Source organism: Stegodyphus dumicola, chromosome 10 (genome assembly GCF_044657685.1).
Source record: "Stegodyphus dumicola isolate Sdum_Otavi_A_Nest chromosome 10, ASM4465768v1".
NCBI lineage: Eukaryota > Metazoa > Arthropoda > Arachnida > Araneae > Eresidae > Stegodyphus > Stegodyphus dumicola.
In genome coordinates this window covers 81,872,638-81,894,534 of record NC_140777.1, presented here as the reverse complement: position 1 = coordinate 81,894,534, position 21,897 = coordinate 81,872,638, and positions in this window count along the sequence as shown.

Sequence of the window (21,897 nt, the reverse complement as noted above, 5' to 3'; positions counted from 1 at the left end):
TCTGACGATTTACTTTGTAAAATAATGTAAAAAATATATATATTATATATTATGCAATTTCTACATGCATTTTGTTTTAAATTCGTAAATTTCGTCATTTATTGGAACTGCGCACGGAGAAAGGATAGTTTTTTTTTTTTCCTACTTACCTCGGTAAGTTTCAAAGTCCTAGACGCGCGGTGGTTTCACAGTGCGACCACCACCCACAGAACAATGGGCAAGAATAGATTTTTTAAATTCATATATTATTTGTCTCTAGGATCGTAATATTCAATTTCTAGAGTTTTTCACCATGTTGCTTTACATTGAAGTCACCTAACTGTAAACACACCTATGCATTTGAATAAGTAATATGTATGAATGTTTTTTTTCATGTGAACTGGATTCGACATCAATCCTTAGACATAAACACAGTTAAATATTTACGAGAAAGCATAGTATAAATTTTAGAAAATCTCGTGCACGGCTTGCGAATGTATTAAATAAAATATAAAGAGAGGGAATTAAAATCTTTCCAGTTCTTCAATTACATTCTTATAATTCAGTGATGAATGACTTGAGGATAATTTGATAAATGTATATTATTTTCTTCCAACAACTTTCCTAATTTCTATTGGCAATCCTAATAAATTTATTTAAGATTTAAAAATAAATTACTCAACATTTTTTTAAATAAAAATGTGCATACACATGTAATTGTATCTAAAGTCTTCATATGAAATAAATGTAAAATGAACTCTCAGTCAAGGACTCAAAGTTATCTATTGGAGGTATCGTCTTTAAAAGTAGTTAACTGTTAAGCATAAAGCAGGTTAGAGTAAAATCTGAAAAAAAAAAAAAAAAAAAAAAAAAAAAATCTGAAATGCTTTAGATTTTAAATTACGTCCAAAGGGGCGTTTGTGTGTTATCTTTCTTTATTAAATATCATGTTCCTCGCACTTAAACCATAAGATCCAGTGCAACAGCAATATCGCAAAATAGTTTTAAAACGAGCATATCTTTAGAATTTCCGATAGAGAGACTCACGCGCTGGAGATAAAAATGTTTTTTCTGCACAACGTTGCCATTGCTCGCTTTGAAATGCTTGAGTTTGTTAATCAAAAATTCGTCAAAGTTTTAAAAAATAGGAAATCGGTCATAAAACAAATTTCAAATTTCAAATTTGGTCTTCCACATGCTCATATTCGTTGGAGGATTACGTTATTCAAAATTCGATGACTCTATGTACCGTTATTTTATGACAATGTGAGAAATATACATACATTTACGCAGATTTTCATTATTTAATTTCTTCAAATATAATACAGGACTCTAACATTTTACGGCAACAGTTTGAAAAGTGAACCGACATTTATCTGTCCGACGCAAAATGCCAAAACGAAACTAATAGTCCTTCGGGATTCAAATCCCTTTGGACTAAAAATAAGTCAGTAATAGTAGTAAAAATAAAAATTCTGAAAGCCTTTAGATTTTATGTTACGTCCAAAGGGACATTTTTTTAAAGTTTTCTGTGTTACCTAATTTTATTAAATATTATATTCTTCGCACTTAACCCTTTGACGCGCGGTTTTCGTGCCCTGAAACCACCAATTTTCGAATTTTTTTCTCCTCTTCCTTCCGAAATTTTTGAGTGAAAATCAATTGATTATTGATCTTTTACCTCTATATAACACAAAATGGCTGCAGAATCATATATGTTTTAGGTCTTAATACGCAAATCGGATGCCTTTAAAAATTCGTTTTCAATGAGACAAAATAACTTTCTTTTATAAATATAAACAACTTTAAATTTCAAAAGTTATTCATCGCACATCATGCTTTCTATCATAAACAATAAAAAGTAGCAATAATTAAACTGCATATATAACAAAAACCCTCTATATGTATGGCATTTGCTTTGTAGTTTCAGGGCGCGACCACTGCACCACTAGAGCATTGTGTCACAATGCTCTAGAACATTGTGTCACAATGCTCTAGAGGCTCGGTGATCGCGCCTTGAAACCACTGCTCTTCACAATGGCGTTTGGTTGCTTCTCAAATAGGAATGTTTATTTTTACCCGGATACAGATAAGGAGTTTTGAAATCACAGAGTTATTTTATTACTAAACAATACATGCACCTGTCCAGTAAAAAGGTCTTTCTTTTCCAGAGACTTTTCACTGACCTCAACACACTTGCTCCCCAAGCTAGTATTGTGATTTTATAAATTATTTCCTGTGTTTTAAATTTAATGTAAATATACTTTGCTGTAATTAAAAATAGGAATCGCATAAAGTTTTATTTAAATTAGAAATATTTTCTGAATATTTTGGGACGAAATACGAATAAAATAAGTATGAATGGGAAACGAGCGATCCGTATCAAACCCCAAAAGACCAAACCCCTCCTCATTAACATAAAAAAAAAAAAACACAAATTTCATGCGCCAGATGAAAATAAACAAAATAACGCTGGACGTATACCAGTGAAATTTAGATCCAATCAGTGTACATTTGTAGACAAGGAAGAAACCTCATGGAAGAAGATACATGTGGCGAAACGTGCAATGTGGGCATACCTGTACCAAAAAGAAAAAACATGCTTTGAACAGTGTCACAAAAAATATGTGTTAAAATAAAAATAAAAAAAAAAAAATCTGAAATTCTTCAGATTTTAAATTACGTCCAAAGGGACGTTTTTTTAACGTTTTGAGTGTTACCTTTATTTATTAAATATCATGTTCTTTGCACTTAAACCATAAAATTCAGTTCAAGAGCAATATCGCAAAATAATGTTAAATTAAGCATATCTTTAGAATTTCCGATATACACAGTCTCGCGAGCTGGAGATAAAAGTATTTTTTTTCTATATAACGTTGCCATTTCTCGCTTTTAAAGCATTGAGTTTGTAAATCAAAAATTCGTTAAAGTTTTACAAAATATAAAATCTATAATAAAACAAATTCCAAATTTGGGATTTCAGATGCCCATATTCGAAGTAGGATTTCGTCATTCAAAATTCGATGGCTCTATGTACCATTGTTTTATCACAATGCGAGAAATAGACAATCATTTATGCAGATTTTTCATTATTTAATTTCTTCAAATATAATGCAAGACTCTAGCATTTTGTGGCAACAGTTTGAAAAGTGAACCGACGTTTATGAGTCCGACGCAAAATGCCAAAACGAAAGCAATAGTCCTTCGGGACTGAAATCCCTTTGGACTAATAAATAAAAAAAAAAAGTTTTTTTTATTCTTATTTTACTGAGTTTTTTAATCCATGTAGCCAAACGTCCTTATTATATAGGTACTTTCACTGCTATAGAAAAATTACATAAGTGTTTATTTTTATATTTTTTTCTGACGATTTACTTTGTAAAATAATGTAAAAAATATATATATTATATATTATGCAATTTCTACATGCATTTTGTTTTAAATTCGTAAATTTCGTCATTTATTGGAACTGCGCACGGAGAAAGGATAGTTTTTTTTTTTTCCTACTTACCTCGGTAAGTTTCAAAGTCCTAGACGCGCGGTGGTTTCACAGTGCGACCACCACCCACAGAACAATGGGCAAGAATAGATTTTTTAAATTCATATATTATTTGTCTCTAGGATCGTAATATTCAATTTCTAGAGTTTTTAGTTAAAAAATTATAAAAATATTATCGCGCGCGTCAAAGGGTTAAAGCATAAAATTCAATTCAACAGCAATATCGCAAGATAATATTAAAAAATCTTATCTTTTTAATTTCCAATATGTAGTCCAGCGCACCGGAGAATATTTTTTTTCCCGTACACTGCTGCCATTGCTCGCTTTGAAATCGTTGAGTTTCTTAATCTAAAATTCATAAGAACTTTACAAAATATGAGAGGGATAATAAAAGAAATTACAAATTTGGGTTTCCATATTCAGGTGGAGGATAACGTTATTCAAAATTTGTCAGCTGTAGGTACCGTTGGTCACAATGCAAGAAAGATGCATACATTTATGCAGATTCTTCGCTATTTAATTTCTTTAACAAAGGGCTATAATATTTAGTGGCAACAGTTTGAAAACTGAAACGCCTCAAAATGCCAAAACGAAATTAATAGCCCCTCTGGGCTACTGAACTTTGGGCTAATAAAAATTTAGCAAGCCTCCTGGTGGATTATAATTTTAACTGCAAATTCAATAACAAATAAAACCACGATTTATCATACAATAAGTAATACAAATATGAAGCTACTTTCCTCTGCCGCTAAATTTCAAGTGGACACAAACCAGAAATTTAATTCAAAGCTAAATATCAGGCAGATCCATGCCGCATGCATAATTTTCTGATCTAGCGAAGTGTATGACAGGGTTGATACGGAATGACATGGTAATGATATTGAAGTCGGGGTTGATAACCCACATATCATAAATGCGGCATATAACAAATGTAGAAAATAAATATTATAATATAATAAATAAACTTTGTGTATCCATCCTATCAGTGTTTACTGTATCGCACATGATACATATTAATAATATATATTTTTTTTATTTTCCCTAGTTATCTGGCAAACGATTCTAAACAATATGAGTAAAGGCAGCAGAAATAAAACTTGCGCAAAATAGACATTTCTATCCTCTGAATAAATGCAGCAATCTTGGTCTTAATCCATTATGTTTCTTCATATATCGTGCTCAGAGCAAGTGACCGAAAAGTAAAAGACTGATGAATAATTCAATGAGCACAAATTCGAAGAATCAAATGCAGAAAACAAAACAAATTAGTCTCGCCCGCCAAATTTGAGCTGGTGGCAATAATTTAAGTCTCATTCACCCGTTCATATAATATATATCAATGATCAGAAGATGTATGTTCATTGCGTAATGGAGAAGAATTAAGGTTTTCCTGGAAGCGGCGATGTTAAAAAATTAATATCTTTCTTTTTTTCTATAAATTTGAAGAGTCATTAGGTTATTTCGATGCAGGAGACATGAAACCTGAACAATGCCCTTATTGGGACTCAAACCCTGGACCTCTCGAATACGCACCGAGTGTGCTCACCGTTGCACCATGAAGACATGCAGAAAAAAAAGGATTGAGAATATACGTTTCATACTCCCGTTTTTTTTAAAAAATTATTGGGAATTAGAGGAAACGGTCTCCAAATCCTGGTAATGGAGAATCGTCATTCACTACTTTTTTAAGTTCGTGCGCCTCTGTAGAGTATTTTAGAACTTTTCAGAGTTAGGAAATTGAAGAAATTCGCAATGCCCTCGTTGGGACTCGACCCCAAGAGCTCTCGAATACGCGCCGAGAGCGCTAATCGTTACAGAACGAAGACATGCAAGAAGGAGGGACAGAAAGTGAAGACGAGATACGACACGAGAGCTACTGGACACGGATTCAACGAAGGAGACAAGCTGTGGTTGAGGAACCTGATTCGACGAAAAGGAGTCAGGTCTAAATTACAGTCACCTTGGAATGGTTCGTACATGGTCCTAAACAGGCTGAATGACCTCGTATTTCGTATCCGTAAGTCTTCGGACTCTGAACCTAAGTCTTTCATTACGACAGGTTAGCTCATTATTATGGCCACAGTACGTAGTGTAAATAATTGTAAATTGGGTAAGACCATGGTCCTTTTTGTTTCTAAATGTGTATTTGATTTTATTTGTATTTAGTATTTGATATCATTTGATTTGTATTTAGTATTTGATTGCATTTATTGTTCATGTTTTTTTTTTTTTTTGTTGTTATTGTAATGTAATGCTTATTATTGCATTTATGCCATAGTTGTAAGTTTGGCTTCCTGTCCAGGGATTGTACTGCCCGGGACGTGCAGTCCTTGGGAAGAGGAGTGTTACGGAATTGGTATTTAAATAGATAATTTTAGTTGAATTATAAATTAAATTGTTTTATTCCCCGTGCAGTATAGCGCGTGATGAATATTAGAAGAAAGCTAAGCCGGAAAATTGAAATTACAAGAGCGCGTGCATTTAACATTAAATAAATCTCTCTTTTTGATTTCGAGAATTTTCCAGAATATTCTCGCGCGCGATTTAAAATCTCATAAAAGAAGGAAAACCTCTCAGTTCGTGTGATTAGTTAGTTTGTTGTTGTGTTAAGAGTTTGTTTAGAAAACTGCTCTTGTTGACTGTAGCGAATTCGCGGATTAGCTTTCTCTAGCTGTTTTGAATTAACTTCTGTTGAACGTTTGAGTAGTTAAGATAACTACTGTGAGATATTGTAATACTGAAAGAATATCTGAGGAAATTTTTGTTGTGATAGTAATAAATCTTGTCCATTTTTCATCGACTTGTGCATTCAATTCAAAAGAACCCGTACGCACGCAACAATATATCTGAATCCTATTGTTTGAAAACAAGAAATAAACAAATCATCAACAGCCCATAATGGCTTTTTATAACAATAATTTTGGGGTTGTTTCTTAATCAATTACCCGTAAAGCTTTTTCATTTGTCTGATTGCATGTTTTTGAAACCATTTATGTTTCGTAATTCATATTTACGTAATTTACCATCATGATATCATGGAGTCATGATATCAACTAGTGTGACTTCATGTGAATGACCTCGAATCAAAAATTCCGAATCGATAGTTTCTTCAAAATCTCTGGCAATCAAAAGTTGTTTTTTTGCCTAATTGTTAAACGAAGAGATTTTAAGATTCCAATTAGTCCATCCCTTGCCTTAATAGTGAATTATTTTCATTTATAAACACTTTTTTCTCCATGAAATGGGACATGTTCTATATAAATGTGAAACAATAGAATAGAAAAAAGTTTTCATAATTTTATAGTGATTATTGTACTTCGAGAGGTATTTAAGTTTTATCCCAGTGATTTAAAATAGAATTTTGTATCAAATATAGTTCTTTGCGATATTATTGTACTTATATAGTTAATGTACACGTCTGGACAATTTCTAAAGACGTGTAGCATTATCTTCATTAGCAAACACAAAATGAAACAAAATAGAGAGTAGAAAATTAGAATAAGTTCAGGATGCATCTGAAGTACACTAGTACACATCTGTACTGCCATCGAAAAACTGGCTTCTAGAATAGACAATGATTCTTCTAATATTTCTGTCATTACACATACTTTTGTCGCGCTTTAAGAAAAATGGATAGAAATGTTTTGCCACTTAATTTCCTGTATAAAATTATTAAAGCATCTAGAATTTCTTGTTAGTATCTCAGAGCGAAGTTAGATCAAATATAAGCATGATTATATATGTAAATATTTGAATTCTTAGCACTTTTACTGCAGACTATATGAAAAATATATTCCATAATAATAGCCAATGTACTGTTTTATTCAAAGTGAACTTTCCTTATTTGCATTCCTACAGATTTAGTGTGATAAATGTCACACTAATAAAAGTTCATTGTTAAATGTATTGCTTGGACAGGAAATAATCTTCAAACAGATTTACTTTTTTCTTATTCACGATGAATATATTTAATTTATTAACTACATAACGTTTAATGTTAACAATAGGTATAATAAGATCATTCTCAATATATATTTTGAACCTCACAATTTTAAAATCAAAGAATGGAAGCATTGAGATAAGAAAATACTACATTCATTGCAACATTTTCAGTTAATCTCAGCTCAATAATAAAATTATATACTTGAATTCTCTTAATCCACAGGTGCATAATATTCGATGCTAATTGCAGTTTTTATCATTTTTTTCAATATAAATAGCGATAATATGCCACGAACCATTAACCCCAATATCATTGCGTTATATCTTTCACGAAAGCGAAATGTTGAGGATTAAAACTTATAAAATGAAAGCACTACTAGATTTTCTCCTAAAATGATAACATCATTTATACGCCATACATTTTGAACTTCGAAACAAATGCAAAATAAAACTTAAACAACAGCATGCACTCACATGCACAGTTTCAAAGTGTCTGCATCACAAGAGCAATAGAAGCTCATTGAATCATTTTACAAACCTCTCCCTCAGTGACACTTCGAAATTATGAGTGCGGGATACAATACGTACAGGTATGGGTATTCAAATTTTCATCTCCGCGTCTGTTTATCACGTGACGATACTAATGAAAGATTTAAAGGATTTGACTCTTGTAGGAGGTGAAGTTTTACGGGAAAGATTTAATTGACGATACTGAAAATTTCCGTATGTTTCCCTGACATCATTTAAATGATTTCATGCGTGGCTTTATCACTGGAAAATTCGAGGGAGGGCGTGAAAGAGCATATATTTCCATAGAGTTCAACATTGGCCACAAGGTTTTTTGGTGAGAGTTTAAGGCATTTAAAATAACATGAAAGTTTATTCAACGTCACGGGGGGAGGTGGTGTTAGATACACGACGCAAGTACTTTGCCTTACTGGCAAAACGTACATGCACGCATCTCATCTCAACCGATGGCGAAAGAGTTTCTTGCTGCTTCAGGACATCAGATCTCCCTATAAACATTAGCCAAACTCTGGAGAAGGAGGATTGTAAACGCGAAGACCTGTGTGTCATATTTTCCAGACAGCACTACCTCCCGTAAAACAATAATGTCGCGAGCATAGCAATTGGACCGAATAGGACTGGTTTTGCGTACTTGTTCTCAGATGAGAGACGTCCACTGATCTGGCGTGAAAGTGGCACTGCTTATCGTTCATAAAATATACAGCAGAGGGACTGATATCAAAGATTATGAAACATGGAGTGGATGGACATCATGGTCATTGGTCGCACGACCCAAAATGTAGTTGCAACTGCGATTAATATCAGCCAACAACACACTGATGAAGCTCTACTTCCTTATGTTCACCTTCCCCGTGGTTCTTTCCGTGATGCATTTCTTTTCATAGACGACAAATCACCATGTCATCGAACACTCGCTGTTAAGGATTGTCTAGATAACGAGAATATTCAGCGTCTCTTGTGATTAGTCATTTTCCCATATCTACACCCCAATGAAATTGTATGCAATACTCTGCAAAAGCGACTTGATGATCTAAATTATTCTCAGCCGAGCAAGGACATCCTTATCCTTGTACTTACAATGGAATATCAATTAATTGCATCCGCTAAAACGGTATTATTTCGTTTAAGTGAAACTTTATACGGTATATAGGAAGATGCATCGCCCTCCAAGGTGGACATCCACACTAACACCTTTCTCGAAGTTGCCCGTGTCATTCATATGCATTTTTAATTTTTCGTACACAGCATCAAAATAATACATTTTTACTTAACCTTCTGTATGTTTCTTAACCTTCTATATTTTTATAAACCATAAATAAACCATTTTTATAAACCAGCTATAGGAAATATTATATAACGTAATAATTTAAAATTAGCCAAGCAACAAACTTCTGTTTGGCGTAGATTTTAATTAAGACTCAAGATTCTGTTGATTTCGAAGGCGCAGGTCGCTCTTCATCAGAAGCAATGAAATCTGCATAGAAGGGAAAGCTACGGTTGTATCTATAACCAGCGGGGATAAAGTGAATGAGGAGGTAACGCCATCTGTCAGCAGAAATAATACATTATTCTGAAACATTACTGGATTCAATTTATTTACCTAACAAGATAAATCTTTGTGAATATGGAAAGCTTCAAGAAAATCCAGTTCACTAATGGAGGAAGCTTTTCGGATAATTTTTGCTGACCAGAACTAATCATATTTAAGGTTCGATCAAAATGCTGCTTAAGCAATGGTATGAAGTAATCGTAATTCAGTAATCACTACTTGAAAAAAATCCTAAAACCACAGTATCAGCATTTCCTGACAAAAGAGCCTTAACTGAATTTTGCCGCTTTTGTGGATGTTTCAGTATCAAGTATTGTTCCATGAAAACATCCATGTCAAGCCACATATTAAGTTCCTCAAAAAATTTCTATATTTATAACTTGGGTTATTTTACATAGAGATTTTCGAGCATAAGATTCGTGTTCCTTGACGTGAAATTTAAACACTCTTTTAGTTTGGCCGAGTTATCTCAAACCACACTGACAAAATATGCTATAAATTCTTAAGAATTAAACTCAGAAACAGAATCTTTGGGAAATGGCATTTGGATTTTATGATAGACGAGGAAATGATTTGAAAACTATTAGACACACAAAATATTGCACGGATTACCCAGAAGATCAGTTTTTAAGTCCTTTTCTTAGCTATCAATAAAATCTATGGTTCGGTACTTAGAGATTCCATTTCTGATTTTAATTCTTGGTAAACTAGTGTACATATCTTGTTAGTGTGATTTGGGATATATCGCCCAGACTAAAACAAGGTTAAAATTTTGCATTGAAGAACACGAATCTTATGTCCGAAAAAGCGAAATTAACAAGCCTTCATTAGCTAACCATAGTTGGGAATGACTTGGGAGTTAGAAGAAAGATTTGTGACTTACCGCAGTCGAAATAAATATAGTTTTATTCTAAATCTGCACCAAAATAATGTTGCTGTTTTGCTTACACCGCAGGGTATTAAATACCCACTTCGCTGAATTTTTTTAATATTCCTTCCTAAAATTTTTTTGGGAAATGGATAAGTCTTATATATATAGCTGACTCTAAGGTCATAACCTTGAAGGAGAGGAAACCTGGGGGGCGAAATCTGAAAATACACTCATGTCCATAAATTAAGGATAATGCAAAATCAGGCAAAGGAAGAGTTAGAAGCAAAACAAATTTGACTTATTTGTAAAGCTTATTTATTAAACAAAAGGTAAAGTTCAAAAAAAGGTGCTATATATTTGATATTATTAAAAAAATAGCGATTTTTTTTTCTCCCTGGAGCAAATTACAAAAAAAAATATTTACAAAAAACCAATATTACATGGTTGGTATGATTGTTAATACATTGTATGTCTCCCAGACGATGCAATACAGTCCGTACAACGCCTAGGCATGCTGAGTATCAAATTATCGATTTGATCATGGAGGATATTACACCACTCAAAAAGCAATGCTGTCTGAAGTTCCGGTAGACATGTAGGAGGAGGTTGACGGGCTGCAACTCGTCGGCCAAGCATGTCCCACACTTGCTCTACTGGATTCAAGTCCGGTGAGAATGCTGGCCAGTCCATACGGGTGATATCCTCCGATCGAAGGCATTCGCTTACGATGTTTGCACGGTGAGGACGGGCGTTGTCATCCATAAACACAAATTGTGCGCCCATGGCGCCCCGAAACAAACGTACATGTTGTTCCAGAATGACGTCCCGATAGATTTGGCTTGTCATGGTTCCAATTTGAACATGCAGGTCATTTCTGGAACCCAGAATAATTCCCCCCCAAACGAGCACTCCTGCACCACTGTAACGGTATCGTTCAATGATGTTTTCTTGGTGGTAACAGGTATCTGGAGCTCTCCATATGAAAATCCGGCGAGAATCAGACTGCAAGCTAAACCTGCACTCGTCGGAAAACATCACACAAGCCCACTGTTGCTGTGTTCACAATGCATGCTCTCTACTCCAGGCAAACCACAGACAACAGTGAGTTGCAGAAAGTGGAACGCATCTGAGAGGTCTACGAGCATATAGACCAATCTGCCCTAAGCGTCTGTACACGGTCTGCCGTGAAATTGTCGTACCAGTGGCTGAACAGAGCTGACGAGACAGGTCTGAGGCTGTGCTCCGTCTGTTTCTTTTGGCAGTAGCTGCCAAATACCGGTCCTCATTCGGCGTTGTAACTCTGAGGCGACCTGTGCTGTAACGTCTACTCACATTACCATCATCTTGGAATCGTTGCCAAAGCCTGGAGATGACACTCTGGGCAATTCCAAGTTCGTCTGATACTTCCAGTTGCGCACGCCCACATTCCAGACGGCCGATAATTCTACCACGTTAAAAATGCGCTTTTTAAATCACATAGTGACATATTATGTAACTGACTTTTGTCATAACTAACAAATCGACATCCTAAAAATTGATTGCACGCTATACATGAAAATGTTAACGACACTTTATGAATAAACACAAGCTAAACAATATGTAATTTTTATTAAAACAATATCAGATTAACAAATGTGAAAGAAAATATTTTGATCATTAAGCAATTTTGATAGAGGTAACCTCACACAGTTATTTATCTTCCTTTTTCTAAGCATTTTTAGACTGTATTTTTCATGAAACATTATCAGTTAAATTTTAAAATAAAAGCTTAATTTATTAATGACATTTGTTAATTAACTATAATTTTAAAATTCTGCTAAGCGTTTTAAGTTGCATTAATTTTCAACTCATTTTCAGTTTTTAAATGCTAAAGTTTCCTTCTTATTTTTTCAGCAAAAATTTATTAGTTAATTAAAATATAAGAAATATATAAAAAAAAACAGAAACCCTCTTTCTTTCTTGCGCTTTACGATCTTTATACGAACTTGCATTTACAACTTTCAAAACCTGAAAACTCATGTGTGCGGTGTTATCGTCATGCAATGATTTGTAGGTACTTTATTTTTTACCACGATATTGAGACGACGGTGTTTTTAAACTACAAAGTTTTTGAGCGATCGATGTTTTAGAACTGCGATGTTTTTTCTTTGCGATGTTTTCTCCCACGATGTTTTGTACCCCGACATTTTCTCCATGCTTTGTTTTCTCCGCGACGTGTTCGTCCACGATGTTGTTGCTGTGACCTTTCCGGCAAACACCCATGTATTTGCAGAAAATATGCAAAATAAATGTAAGTAGCATGACTAACTAGTTTTACAGCTGTCGTCTTCTTTTTAAATTTTTTTATACCTTTTGTGCATAGATTTTATGGTAGAAAATGTAATGAAACACCCTTGGGTATGACATACCCTGCGCGAGTAATACCGTTCGTTTTTGTTGGGTGGGTAATGTCGGGTTAAGTTTGAATTTTACACAGGTGTGACTCTCTTTCAATTTGTTATTACTGAATATCTGCTAATGCGGTCAGCTATCCAAGGTGCACTTTAATTGGCCTTTCAAGGCACAGACTATGACCCCCAGTACTACATGACATTAAGTATTAGTAACATTAATAAGATCACTAATTGAGATGTACAAAGTTTTACACTTAATTAATATTCTGCAAGAATTCAAACTCTATATGAGCTTCAAATTAAACTGAAATACTATTAAAAAACAGATAACTCAGTAATTTATGCACACATTTTTAATATTTAGCTGCTTCCAAATTTAACAATTTCCAGAAATGTTTACCAGTTTTAAAATATATGTGCAATTATTTGAAGAATACGTTTAGGGTTAAAATATTAATGTAAAATGTGAACACGTGTTCAGTATGAAATGGAAATATTTGTATACGTAACAAACAAATGAGAAGAATATAATTATTTTCATGTTTAATTGACCCTATCAGTATAAAAATTAATGACAAAAGTGACAAGTTATTTCCAAGAACCGTAATACATTTTTGTCAAACCTCAACAAGTTAAATAATTAGAAAAATGGATTAAGCATTTATAGTCAAGGGGAAAAAACGCAAGAAGCAGTATTAGAAAGAACTTGGTTTTCATTGTTAGTGAATTGTATATCGTATTTTAATTTAACTAACAACCAGCGCTCACTGAAATTTAAAAAGAAAAAAAAATCCAGTTTTCTTTGTAAGGAATGGTATCTGTTTCATTTCACATACCAGCTTCTCCCATTTAGAAGATATGCAGTGAAACTTTGGTATGAATGTTCCTCATAATTGAATTTCGTATTACAGAGTTCACATTTTGTCATACTTTATAACACCCCCATTATTTAGAATGAAAGCTGTTCCATTACAAAAAAGCATCAAAGAAATGAATTCTACGTTGAGAATGAAATGTTGAAAGAATTCAAAATAAAAAAAAGACTGCTATTTCACACTCAGCTAAAAATGTGGTTTTCTTTGTTACACGATCTCAATTTGTTAGAAAAAAGACCTTTGTTCCAAGACGAAGAAGAGTGGTATGATTTTGCATGAAGAATAAATTAACTCTTACCTTTTGCCCAATTATTTTAGTTTGAAACTCGAAGCCATTATGTATTTGTTTTTACTAATGGAAGTCATTCTGCTCCGGAATTATTTCCAGAGCTGAGTATAACGTCATTATCTGCGCGATAGCTTGAAATGATTTTTTTTCTAATTAGTAGAATGGCCAAATGAGTTACACCACTTCACTTCATTGCACCTGCTTCATTTGCGCAACAAAAGATTCTGTGATTATTCTATCCGAAAGTAAGTCTTTAGAACTAGTTTTTATACTGCCAAAAGCGTTTTTGTGAAATTTTATTATAGCGACTAAAATATCAATTGAAACGTTATTCAAACTCTGAACTATATTAACTGAATCTGTTGAAACATTAATAAAGTTAGAACACCTTTCTTTGTGCATTAATACCCTTATAGTAGTTCCACTGGAAGCTATGAATCGTTTAATATTGTTCTATACAAATCAATTATAATTATGAACCCTTTTTGTAATGTGAAATGCGGAATTTTAATTGTGAATTTTAATTTAATTTGAATGCATGCTTTTATTTAAATAAACCTACTGCCAAAGATAGAAATGTACACTGATTTTGCTATTAAAAGTACTGAATAATTTTCGTTAATAACATTTTCAGGCACTTTTATATTCAGACTTTATTAGTACATTTATGTAAAAATTATCTGCGACAAAATACGGCTGATGTGATAAAAAATCCGAATTAAATTTTGCATACAAATCTCAATCACGAAAAACTAGTTTCGAAGTTTTTGGCATTAAATGTCATTTTTTCTGTCCATTTCAAAAATAAAAATGACAGATTTCAGGATTCATACTTGTTGACAACCACTATAGTCTATTAAATATAAATTTTAAACTAAATAATAATTTTAATATTATTGTAATTCCCGTATTTCGCTTTCAGACCTATAAGTCGATAAATAATTACAACTAGAAGAAAAGGATATTGTAGAATTTTGCTGTAAGTGCTTATTTTCGATACAGCACAGCTGTAATGGACTCTATTCACAGTGCGCCGAACTTATGGTGTGATGCGAGATTTCGGGTAACAGAATTTTTGGCTATTTCTTCATTGAGCGGAACCTCAAAGCTCATCTCGATATGTTGAAAAATGACATTTTATTTCAACCCTGGTCGAAAATAAGGACATACCCTTTCTTCCAGCAAGACGAAGAACCATGGCATTACGGTCCTAAAGGACGCTAATAACTGGACCAGCTCTAGATCCTGTAAATTGGATCGATCAAAATGGTTCAGTGGAACAGCTATCCCGTTACCAGAGTTCACACCACTGAATTTGTATTGAATTCTTAAAGCCCAAATATGTGAGGCTAATTAAAATCGATTGTGTGCAAGACTAAAATCCATAATATAAACCATCTTAAAAAAGAATCCTATTAGTTTGCAAACAATTAAGAGAACTAAAATTGTCTAGCGCCACTATAGAGGCATTAGGACTTTTTTTTTTTGGAAGCAGGAAAGATGAAAAATTAACAACGTTTTCGCCGGGAATCGAACCACGGAACTCTGGCCCAGCTTGCAGAACCACTACACCACGAAGGTACGCTAGGAAAGCCTGGAAAAACACCTTATACCTTACAGTTTCAAAATATAGAAATTTATGTAGAAACGTATACAAGTAAACAAGTTTGAAAGTTCTTTATTGAATTTAAGAAAATAGAGAATTTGTTAGAGAAATGGTTATGCTCTAGAAATATTTCGGCTTTAAGAATTCAAATATTCAGAAACTCCATTTACAGTCTTTCATTTATTTTCCTCTCTAAAGACTTCAAACAAGACGAACAAGTTCTGAAGGACTAATAAGTAATTTTATATACAAGTAATATATAATAGACAGGTTAAATATTGTTACTTTTTTTTTCTTTTCTGACACCAGTTGTTACGTTATTTTCTTTCTTCACGTTCGTACGGGGTTCGTGTGGATTTGGAGTAAATAATAAGACTTTTTAATGAAATATCAAAACACGCTTTATTTAGCCAATATTAATCAAGACAGCTCCAAAATTACGTTTTACAGTCGTCGAAGATCTACCATGTCATCTGATTGTGTCGCTGACACAATCAGCGACACTGCCTCCAGGTTATCAGGCTATACCGGTGGAGACACCTTCACTGCAAAGCACTAGAGTACAGCTTCCCGACTCGGTTCGGGCGTTCTCGGAACTCCACGTACTCTCGAGACTCTCCACCCTGCAACTCGCGATGCACTCGACGACACACAGAGCAGGGCTCCCGAATTTTGGGTTCAGTCGTTCCCGGAGCTCAACACGCTCTCTCGACGATGCACTAACTGCGATACACTAAGAGACTCTTTCGATGCACTCGACGACCCCCTCCGCACTCGCTGCCCGGCTGTCAACACGATCGACTCCGCAGGGATTGACTAACTAGACGAAACACCAACTCGATACTAATTAACTCGCACTCTATGCGAGGCACTCTCTTTCGCCCTCTCGACGAGGCACACTCTCTGACTGCGGATCATCAGGGTTTATATAGTTTTCGGCTTGTGTTCGAGAACATTCTGGACTAAACCGGTAAGAATTCGTTCCAGAAGGTTCTCCAACCGTCCATGGTATATCGCCAATTTTGTCGCCAAATGGGCGATTTCTCGCCAAATGTGCCAACCCTGCCTTCCCTTACCATTTAATGGCAACTCTAAACCTGCTTTGCTGGAAAGCTATGCCCCCGCGCCTGTGCATTTCTTAACAATATGTAATAAGCTATACAAATAAGTACTTTCTAGAGCAGTGTTTCCCAAACGTTTGACATATGTGCACCCCTTCTATAATTTACGTAACTCTGAGTACCCCTTGTCCAAAAAAATGGATGTATTTTAATAACAATCAAAATATATTTATTTTTCCTTTTTGGGACATACTGAATATAATAAGAAAAGGGAAATAAAATCATGATAAAATATAAAAACAAAAGTTATATTAAAAATAACATTCACTCAGTTTAATGAGAAGAAGGAAATTGTTTGTGCTGAGATAAGAGATCGTCATAATTTGGTTCCCTGGTTGTTAATTTTGATATGAGATGCGGCTCCACGTCTAATCGTCTGTTCCTTTTTTCTACTTAATGTCTGCAAATACTGAAAAAGCAACTTTACATAAATATGAAGTTGGAAAAGGTTGCATATGTAACCAGATTGATGTTAAAGTATACTTCTTATTTTTTTTTTTTTTTTTTTTTTTTTTTTTTTTTTTTTCAAGAATCCATCTGAAGCCAATTTCAACAATTGCCCTTTTTCCGTATGCAACAAGTCTTCTGGCATGGATGTTGTGTTAATGTTAAACAGTTATCTTATCCATTCAATATTTTTGTGTAAATCAGGGAAATACTTTTTTACGCCACTCTCCATATGCTGTGTTATGTATTTCATAGTATAAGCATCAATTTTAGTATTCGAACTTCTTATAAACTCATAAAGTAAGGAAAACGAGTCTACTTCTCCATCACCAACATTCGTCTGCCGGAAATTTAGTTTTGCGATGGTAGATTTTGCTTTATCTTGGACATGAAGCAATGGAATTTCTTTGCATTGTACGATAAGTTGAGGCAATTTAAAGCAGAGAATATATCAGCTAAGTATGCTAGCTTACAACGTGTCCAATCATGTGAACAATTTCTCAACTCAAATCTATCATTAGGAAAGCATTGAAGCTGATGTCTAATTTCAAACAATCGATTTAGAGTTTTCACTCGAGATAGGCAACGGACCTCGGTATGAAAAACAAACTGGGTATAGCTAGTTCTGTCTAAAGTTGGGTTCCAATTCTAAATATTCACATATTTCCAAAAAAGACTCGAGCACTCAAAGAAAAGTTTTTAATGTAGTTAACAATTTTCACGCTTTCATCCAGAAATTTCTATAGATCAGCAGGCATCTTAAGTGTTGCCAAAGTATCTCTGTGTGTGCAACAATGTGTAGACTAGACATTTGGGGAAACATTTTTAATTCTTGCAAAGAGTCTTTTATTCCGACCATAATAATGATTTTATTCCGGCTTGAGGCCGATTTCTGACCATAATTAATTTTCGATCATACGTTTTGCTCCATCTATGCTTATTCCAACACATTTATTTTACTCAATTTTGTTCTCTTGCATAAATTTATTCATAACATTAAAGATATCTGCTCCTGTTGTGTGACCTAACAAAGGCTGGCAAAATAAAAAGTCCTTATGCATTGTTTTGATTATTTTCGTATTTAACAAACGTCATAAGATTTTCAAAATTCGCAATATCAGTGGACCCATCGACTTGCAGTGCATAGACACTGAGAAATATCAGATAACAACATATATTTCATATTATTAGACATGAAGATGATTCGTCTATGAACTGTATTACTTTAGAGAGAAACTTCGCTCTATCTCCTATTAGTACTTCTGCCATTATCTTGGCTGCAGGCTTGATTAAAATTTCGCCAATGGTTTCCGCTGCATTTCACAATTAAAACAAACACCCTATACGAATATTCTAGTATTTTTTGGTTGTCACCTCCTGTCAAACCCCGCATTACTTTTCGAGACTGATTTAAATCCTTAAGTTTATTTTTAAAAAAATAATCTATAGGTTTATTTTTTTACTAATTATGGTTTGTCTCAAAATGGCGCTTTAAGATGGATGGTTTCAATCTTTCGTTTGCTAAATTTTCAAAACAAATGACGCAAAGTTGAATAGGCTCATTTTCATCTCTAGTCCATGAGAATCCAAATTTAAGATATTCTTTCTCGTACTTGCGAGTTTTTCTTGCTTTTTTCTCAGTAGGTTCATTCAGCATTAAAGCTGATTCATCGTTAATTTCATTATTTCCTATTAGTTGACTGCTACTATAATCATTGCTTTCTTTCGGTGTAACATTTCCAGATTTCAACCAGCAATCCATAACCTATGTTAGGGATAAAATATATATTTTATAAAAATAGTCGAAGTCAGTGGGCACATAACGAACATTTCCTATAAGAAAAATTGCACAAAAGTTAAAAATACGCGGGCGCCTGAAGAAGCCACTAATTATTAACAAAGTAAATTGTCTGTAACTGTGGTATATTTCAGCCGTCTCACATCGGACCATCTCACGCCTCGCAAGACTACTCGTAGTGATAACTCGTAGTGCGAGGCAACTCTGCGATGGTTAATTGGCCTTTCAGATTAGTACCGCCCCACACAAATTCAATCTAAAATATGGCGACACCACAGAGCAAGGGCATACAAGGCAGTACCAGTACGGTCCCTGCCGAGCCTTACTCTGTCCCGAGAGCCCTCAGGCCTTCTGTGAAGTCTGTTTTATGCCTCCGCGTTTGAGAATGCTTAGGTACAGATCCCAACCAGTACTTCCTAGGCGTTTGCCTGAGTCAACCCTCGGGAGGAGGCTCACAAAACTGCTTCACTCATGAGAACGTAGAAAGAATCGCAGCTTAGTACGGTGCAGTGCATATCCCCACCAAACTCCGCTACAACGCGTACCCTACAAAACTTTTCCCGTACTCCTGGGGATACGCGTACCACGATTTCGGAAACGCTGCCTTAGGGGTACGGAAGAAAGAGACATTTAAATCTAGGCCTTTTTGGGCGTTTGTGTACGTTTGAATGAAATGCCGTCTCGGGTGTTTTGGCCTTCAAAGGGTTAACAAAATATATTCCTTGAGACCCGTAACAGCTTTATTGCGTTTATATGAAGGTAAATTAATCAGAAGTAGTATTGATTTACTTCGCTTTAGTGTATAATAAGGACCATAGCAATAATCATTAGCGCTTAAACAATACATATTTTACACTTAATTGTACATAAGAATACATAAATACCCTAGGTAATAAGCGCGGCATTAAGCCAGAAAAGCACTAAGGCACTATGACGATCAGATTTTGCGGCGTTTCTTTGGAAACTTCATAAGCAAAAATTTTCACATGTAATATCATGCTTCAGTGTTTAAGTTTTTAAGTGAATATAAAGAATAATTTAACCCATTAAAGACCGTTCGTTTGGCTTGAAGCTATACTCTTAAAGAAAGATGATCTACTAACACAATCAGTATATTCATATAAAGAAAATTCGAACAATTTAAGGGATTCCTTTGCATTCACAAGTCTGTTCAATTAAGAGTTAGTAAAAGTATTATTTAGCACGTTGTCTACCACCCCAAAATCCGGTAAAATACTCTGTCGAGCCATTTTTTAATTCTAGAGATTTCTTGTCCCATTTCTTGTCCCATCTTGTCCCATAAAAATGAGTTTATTTTCACTGTTTTCGGCGTGATTTACCGGTGATTCGCGAGGCCCTAGATCCATTTTTTTTTGTCAGGACGGGCATGTGCATCACCAGTGATTGAAACATCTTATCGTTCTCTTTTCTTATGTGGCTTTGAACTTTATGTTGCATGAAATTTATATTATAATTTAACTTTTCAATTCCTGATATTCATTTTAGACAATCCTGTAAAATGTTTAAAAACTATTTATTTTGTAATTGTACTTTTCTTTTTATTTTAAGAATTTTTCTTGGTGAAAATTCTTAGAGATGTATACTGAGCCTTGCAGTAAAAAATCGTGTCCACTGGAAAAATATTAAATATTATTCTAGCAAAATATATGTTAAAATTGTGTTGCAATTTATCGAAAAATACCTTCCAAAAGCCAGAAACCAAGAATATTAAGAATATTAAGCAACTTTGAGAGGCCGTGGAAATAATTTTAACCGCTTAAATCTGTGTATTTGTAATGCACCGGTGACTCACACGGCTTCATACAATACAAAACCTGTGAGTCACATTGGATGCACAGGTCGAAAGTAAGGTTGATATGAATCATCGGACATGCACATGGACATCAAGGTGTTATACATTTTAAATAGACATAGTCCTAGTATTTCAGATGGATCAATAATTCGTTTATAGGTCTAATAGGGCATGAAGGACTTTGAGTTAATTCTACACAATTAGAATCCTATAATATTCGTGGAGATGTTGAGAATAGATAATTCATAGGCATAAATCTTAGTCCCTGTCTTTATTATGTCATATTCTGTACAATGTAGTCACGTATGTACACCATACATCCCAAAATGTAAGATGTTTTCGTAAAATATCAAGATAAACTGAATATTCCTTTCAATTGTTGCGAATACGCTTAATCAAGTTCAAGATTTTCATCAAGTGTTACAATCATTTATGTTTTCGAAAAGTGTTGGTTTACTTTTCAAAAAGAACTTTTCGACAGGTTTTTCAAACAATGACAGAAATGTGTTTTCTCATAATTTAAAAGGAAGTCCAGACTGCACTTTCTGTAATATTTCTCCACTGTTCATTAATTAAAATTATCTCCAAAGGATCGTTTGCAATTGGTGCTCCTCTCAGTTCCATGTTTTCGTTTTCATTTTTTTCTTTCTTAACAATGGATATGCTTTTACCTTTTATGGAATCATTTTATATATAGTACGTAAGAATTATATAAAATTACGTTAATATCATATTGGAAGAAAATATTACTTTTCAAATACTATCAGGTTCAGTGTTCCGCCTTACTTGCATTGGGAACATGCAAAGACCAGACTCGGAACAGGGAGCTTACTAAAGCTATGTTCAATAAATGTGGGAAGTATACAAGATACACAGGAAGGGTATACGAAACCCTTTATTTTTCACTCTTTACAATAATTTCCGGACTTCGGAATACAGAGAACAACCACTTGTGGTCTGAACGTAAGAATATAAAAAATATTAACTAAACTCTAACTTAACTTTGGAATAATAAGCAAGGGCCTACGTGGAAAATTGGCCGTATATTAACAGGAAGCCGTATGTAGTACAGAGAACTGTTAACACTACAATACGTTTAAAATTATCAAAAGGATTAAACCTCTGGCCTGGAAGGCAACCAGCAACCGAGTGAAAATGCTAAGGCAAGCGGCCTGCTTCGACTAACT